The sequence below is a fragment of the Cibotium barometz genome, chromosome 21, assembly GCF_041138505.1.
Source record: "Cibotium barometz isolate CiBa-2024 chromosome 21, ASM4113850v1, whole genome shotgun sequence".
In the NCBI taxonomy this organism is placed as follows: Eukaryota; Viridiplantae; Streptophyta; class Polypodiopsida; order Cyatheales; family Cibotiaceae; genus Cibotium; species Cibotium barometz.
Genome location: NC_141066.1, coordinates 42,400,391 through 42,405,851, shown reverse-complemented (window position 1 = coordinate 42,405,851; position 5,461 = coordinate 42,400,391). Strand labels below are relative to the sequence as shown.

At 39.3% G+C, this 5,461-nt stretch overlaps 1 long non-coding RNA gene across 1 annotated transcript; it reads left to right on the top strand.

The window, feature by feature from the left end:
* The first annotated feature begins 3,294 nt into the window (after positions 1 to 3,294).
* Positions 3,295 to 4,685, top strand: LOC147627190 (uncharacterized). Its single transcript, XR_015268532.1, has 2 exons — positions 3,295 to 4,211; positions 4,295 to 4,685. It is a non-coding gene; the product is annotated as an uncharacterized LOC147627190 (long non-coding RNA).
* Positions 4,686 to 5,461: the final 776 nt, after the last annotated feature.

Below are 5,461 nucleotides of genomic sequence, written 5' to 3'. Positions count from 1 at the left end.
ACGATGCAACTGAGGTATCTCCTAACTTCTTAGTTGTAAAGCAAATTATTTTTAGTTGTATCATTTCACGCTTCCTAACTTCTATATTGACATGTTGATAGACTGCTTTTGAAGTGGACAAGTTTGCTATGCGCGTAGAAGGAACGCGGCCAAAGTCAGAGGGTCGAGATGCATCTCTTTGGCACTACATACCTGCCCTCAGAACTGACATAGTGCGGGTTTTTCATTTAGACTATTCAGAGATCGCCTATGCCGAGCTCCTAAAATGTAAAGCACTTAGTGCAGTCTTGTCGGAGGACCCCTTAGCCTCAAACATAAATAAATGTATTTTGGTAGCTAGGGAAGCTACCTTGTATTGCTTTACGGGCAAGCATCCCGGCTCAGTTTTAGGCCATTGTGCCCTTTCTCAGGCTCAAGGAATCAACGAGCCGAGTGATATATTCCAAAGCTTAGGCCAGAAACCAGCCTCTAGAACTCTCTCTTTTGAGCTCTTCCAAGAGCTTATTAAAAAGATGTAATGCAAACTTCTCTTCCAAGTTTAATAAAAAAATTTTGTTGTGCATTGTAAGTTGTGATTTTTCCTGGCGTACTTATGATATACCATTTCAAGCCTCACAATTTCAAGCTTTTGTTCATGTGTTAATAGAAAATATTGTTTAGGATTCATTTTAAATGTGATCGTGATTAAAAAAAGTATTCGGGATTGGGTTAGAGTGGTATGAAAAAATGTTGTATTTATAGATCTATACACACTCACATATATGTATATATGTGTGTGTGTGTGTGTGTGTGTGTGTGTGTGTGTGTACCTATATATATATAAGATTTTGGGACTATCAAAAGATATATATATATATATATATATATATATATATAAAGATATATATATATATATATAAGACATAAGATATTATAAGATTTTGGGGCTATTATAAGATATATATATATATATATATATAATATCTTATATAAATATATAAGATTTTGGGGCTATTAGGGCACCCAAAGGGCCCTATAGGCATCCCAAGACCAAAAAAAATATCAATATTAAAAAATGGCCATGTGCGCTACGGCGCGAAAATCTACATTTTGACCTGGTTTAACGCGCCGTAGCGCACATGGAATTTTTTTATTTTTTTTATTTTTTTTGTCTTGTGAGGCTCATAAGGCCCTCAATAAGGGTCTCTAGGTGACTTTATAGACTCTACCTTTTTTGTATATATATATATATGTGTGTGTGTGTGTGTGTGTATATATGTGTGTGTATATATATATATGTGTGTGTATATATATATGTGTGTGTGTGTGTATATATATATATATATATGTGTGTATATATATGTGTGTGTGTGTGTGTGTGTTTGTGTGTGTTTTTTCCTGTGTGTATAGTGCTTTTATATTTTTTTTAATGAAATGTTCATTGGCACTGAGCATACAAAAAAAATTGGACTCAACAAAGAATTTAACACAACTCAAAAAGCTTCCATTAATGTTTGAAAATGCTACAAAAGATTTTGGGAACATTACAAAAGTTTGTAGGGAGAATTACAAAGTGGGTTAGCCTATTGAGGTAGAAGGCTATGCTCTAAACGTAGGCATAGGGCTAGGGCCATATCTACAGGCTTCAAAGTGACTCTCTTGGCATGTACCATACACAGCACTGAGTCTTTAAAAACGGAAACTACAATATCTTCAGCAGCTTCTTGAAGAGCTTCAAGAGCTGTGCGGTCAACCCTGTCAGTAAATTTTTCCATTGTTTCTCTCACCAGTCGAGAGAATGGTGCCTTGGGGATGAGAAGATCTATGCTTTTCTGATATTTCCTAATCTCTCGTAGCGCGACTGTCCTTGGCCTCCATTTTCTCTTCTTCTTTGTAACCGGTGGAGGCGGTGGTGGTCTTTGATTCTCCCACGGTGGTCGTTCAGACCTGAACTTCTTTTTCTTTTGTGCACGTTCTTCCTCTTCTAGCTGGTCTCCTCCATTCTTTTGCCACACGTCTTGACTGGACGTCTGGATGTTGTGGTGGCTGCTGGTGGCTATGCTTGGCTTGCCCTCCTTGCGTCCTGTTTGGGCTGGATGTTGTGGCTATGCTTGGCTTGCCCTCCTTGCGTCCTCTTTGAGCTGCTGTCTCTTTTGCATTTCTTTCTCCCAAGCCGCCCTCACAAAGAGCAAACTCTTTGTCAATGGTATCTTTTGTGATGCCATAGGACAAGAGCTCGACCTCCCTGTTCTGTAAGATAACCTCTAGCTGCTCTAGGGTGTCGGCCTCAATAACAATCTCGGGTGGTTTCCCTTGACCTTCCTCGACTTCTTTTCGACGCCGCTCTTCTTCCGCTTCTCTACTAGGCTCTGCTTCTTTAGCTTCCTTCCTACGCTGCGCTTCTTCGGCCTCCTTCCTGCGCTCTTCTTCTCTCATCTCCTTTGCCTCTTGCTCTGTTACTATAGGTAGATTTGTCCTTTTTGCTGTAGCAGGTAGTGGGCCGAGTTGATCGAAAAACCGCTCGTCTTGCTCCTGTTCTTCTGGCATGGCCTAGGTATGTACGTGCGAGAGATAGTGGGAGGGCAAGAGAGAGTAGAGCACAAAGAAGAAATTGAAATGTGGTGGTTATAAATGAAAAATGACTTAAATATGTCTATAAATATATATTTTTAAAACTTTTAGAAAATTTAAAAACACAAAAAGATTATAATCAGATAGTTTAAGCCCATGAGGAACCACACCGACGCTTGCTTGCTACCCACTACCGTAGTCTCTCCCTAGCATTTGATCGGTTGTATCCTTCAGTTCTTCTTGCATTAACAGTTTTCATTATTTGATGCCTAAGAGACAAATTACCGCGAGATTTCTGCCTTTTTTTGCCAACTAGAACGCGATAGAACCAGTTGAACATTTCATGGAGCGTAGTACTCTTGACTTTGCCACCACCATGGCGAGTGCCCTTAAAATACACGGCCTTTGCTTGGATATGTGATTTCTCCATGCCTTGATTGCTCCAAAGTGCTAAAGAGCCATATCTATCGAGAAAGTATGGCCCATGTGCATACAATATATGCTGCATAGAAAATTACAAAAAGTCAACAAACAGTATGAAGAACATACTACAAGGACACAAGAAATATAACATTACCATGTAGTGAGTAGTGTGTGTTTCTCCCCATGCCTCGACCATTTCTTCTGTAAATCTACAAGTGGCTTGTTTAAGTGCCTCAATACCATGGTCATATGATCCGATGGACTTTTCTCATATGATCCAGTCATGCCACTCTCATCTTGGCCAGCTAAGTAGTACCGCCAAGGAGATCAATCATGGCGGCCACAAAGAATGTGCAGCCCTTATCTACCAGACATGCATGACTGCAAGCATTGAGAATGCTACTGAGCATGACCGGATTTGAAACACTTTTTTAGAAATCATAGATTGTATTTTACTTTGGCTCCAATGCTGCCAAGGCTTTTATGCTGCAAGTAAACATGATCTTGGAGAGACTAGAGAACACCCTCTAGTTGCAATATGTGCAAAACAATTCAGTGCATTTTCACCACACTTGTGCTGTGATGCCACGACACCCTAAACCGGTGGCAGCTAAATGGGTGGCCTCCTGATGACATGGCCGCCAATGGATGGCCTGTAGATGTCGTAGCTTGTGAACAGTGTGAAGATGTATGGGGAGCATGTATATGTAATGTGGCAGCATGCAGGGTGGATTTAATAGATCTGTAGGGCAGCATGTAGATAATGTAGGCTGCCATACATGTGTTGCTTAGCCTGTATCCTGTGGTTGGCCATCCTGTCCAGCCCGCACCCTAGTCTTGACCAAAAGCATTGCTATATACGATTTGCCACAAATATATACCTCCACATTGACTTCTCAAAAGCCATGTTGCTTTTGACTAATAAATTCATGATTGTTCTAAACCTATTTAATATATATGCTTTGTCTCTATCACATATTCTCACGTATTATTGCTACAAAATTTTGTATGGTGTGGTGCTTCTTCTAGGTGCAAACCTTGTTGATGGGGGTCTTTTGGCGAGGCAAGCATGCACTCCCAAAGATGGATCGGGACGCGGGTGAGAAGATATCAAAGACACTATTTAATGCCAAAAGCAGTATGTTGCATGAGTCAAGCCATCGACTCTCCTTTGAATGAACAAAGGTGGGGGGTTCTTACATATGTGGGGGTGCAGACAGAATGGAGAATTTCTACAAGTAAGTCCAAAACCAATCTATTTGAATATAAATGAATGGTCTTTTATAGGATTGATGAAAGCAATGATCTTTATGGTTGACAGGTGGCTTGTTAGTACCTTCATGGTTCCTGGAGATTGTGTTATTGATGTCTTTGACGGATGTGAAGAGTTGGGACGCCAATGAAAGGACTTGCATCGCCATTGTCTTTGCATTGAGGGAGACACATATCTTGCACACAATGTCCTCATGGATCTTCTATGTGATCCAGAAGATGAGTGAACTTTATCCTATTTTAACATACAACTATATTACATGGATGTTTTTTGTTTTACATAAGCTTATAAGCTTATGGTTTGGATTTAGTGTGATATCCATAAGCTTCTTATGAGCTTATGGTTCTCATTTTTTTGTTATGCACATCGTGTATATGGATAGCTCATTGTTTGGATTTGGTATGATATGTAAAAGCTTCCTATGAGCTTGTGGTTTTGATTTTGGTGTTATACATATCATGTATATATGGATAGCTCAATTTGTGATTAGTCAAGTTGAGTGATCGTGTATACATAGATATAAAAGGATTTTTTGATACATGGATATTTTGGACCTCGTAAGCATGCTATGAGCTTCTGGACCTCATTTTGGTGTTATGTGCATCATGTATATATGGATAGCTCAATCTTTGATTAGTCATTTTGGTGGGCTTCCTATTACATGAATATATAAGGATATTGTGGGTTGTATGTACATGGTTAATAGCTATGAGTTTTTGTATTTCGTAAGCTTATAAGCTTATGGTTTGGATTTGGTGGCTTCCTACGAGCTTGTGATTCGCATTTTGGAATTATGCACAAGCTTCCTTATGGTTTGGATTTGGTGTGATATGCATAAGATTTCTATGTGCTTGTGGTTTTCATTTTGGTGTTATGCGTGTATGTATGGATAGCTCATTGTTTGGATTTGGTGAGATATGCATAAGCATCCTATGAGCTTGTGGACCTCATTTTGGTGTTATGTGCATCATGTATATTTGGATATTATATGAATATATAAGGATATTGTGGGTTGTATGTACATGGTTAGTAGCTTTAGTTTTGTGAGTCATAAGCTTATAAGCTTATGGTTTGGATTTGGTGTGATATGCATAAGCTCCCTACGAGCTTATGGTTCTCATTTTGGTAGCATGCACAAGCTTGCTTATGGTTTGGATTTGGTGTGATGTGCTTATGGTTTTCATTTTGGTGTTGTGTGTGTATATATGGATAGCT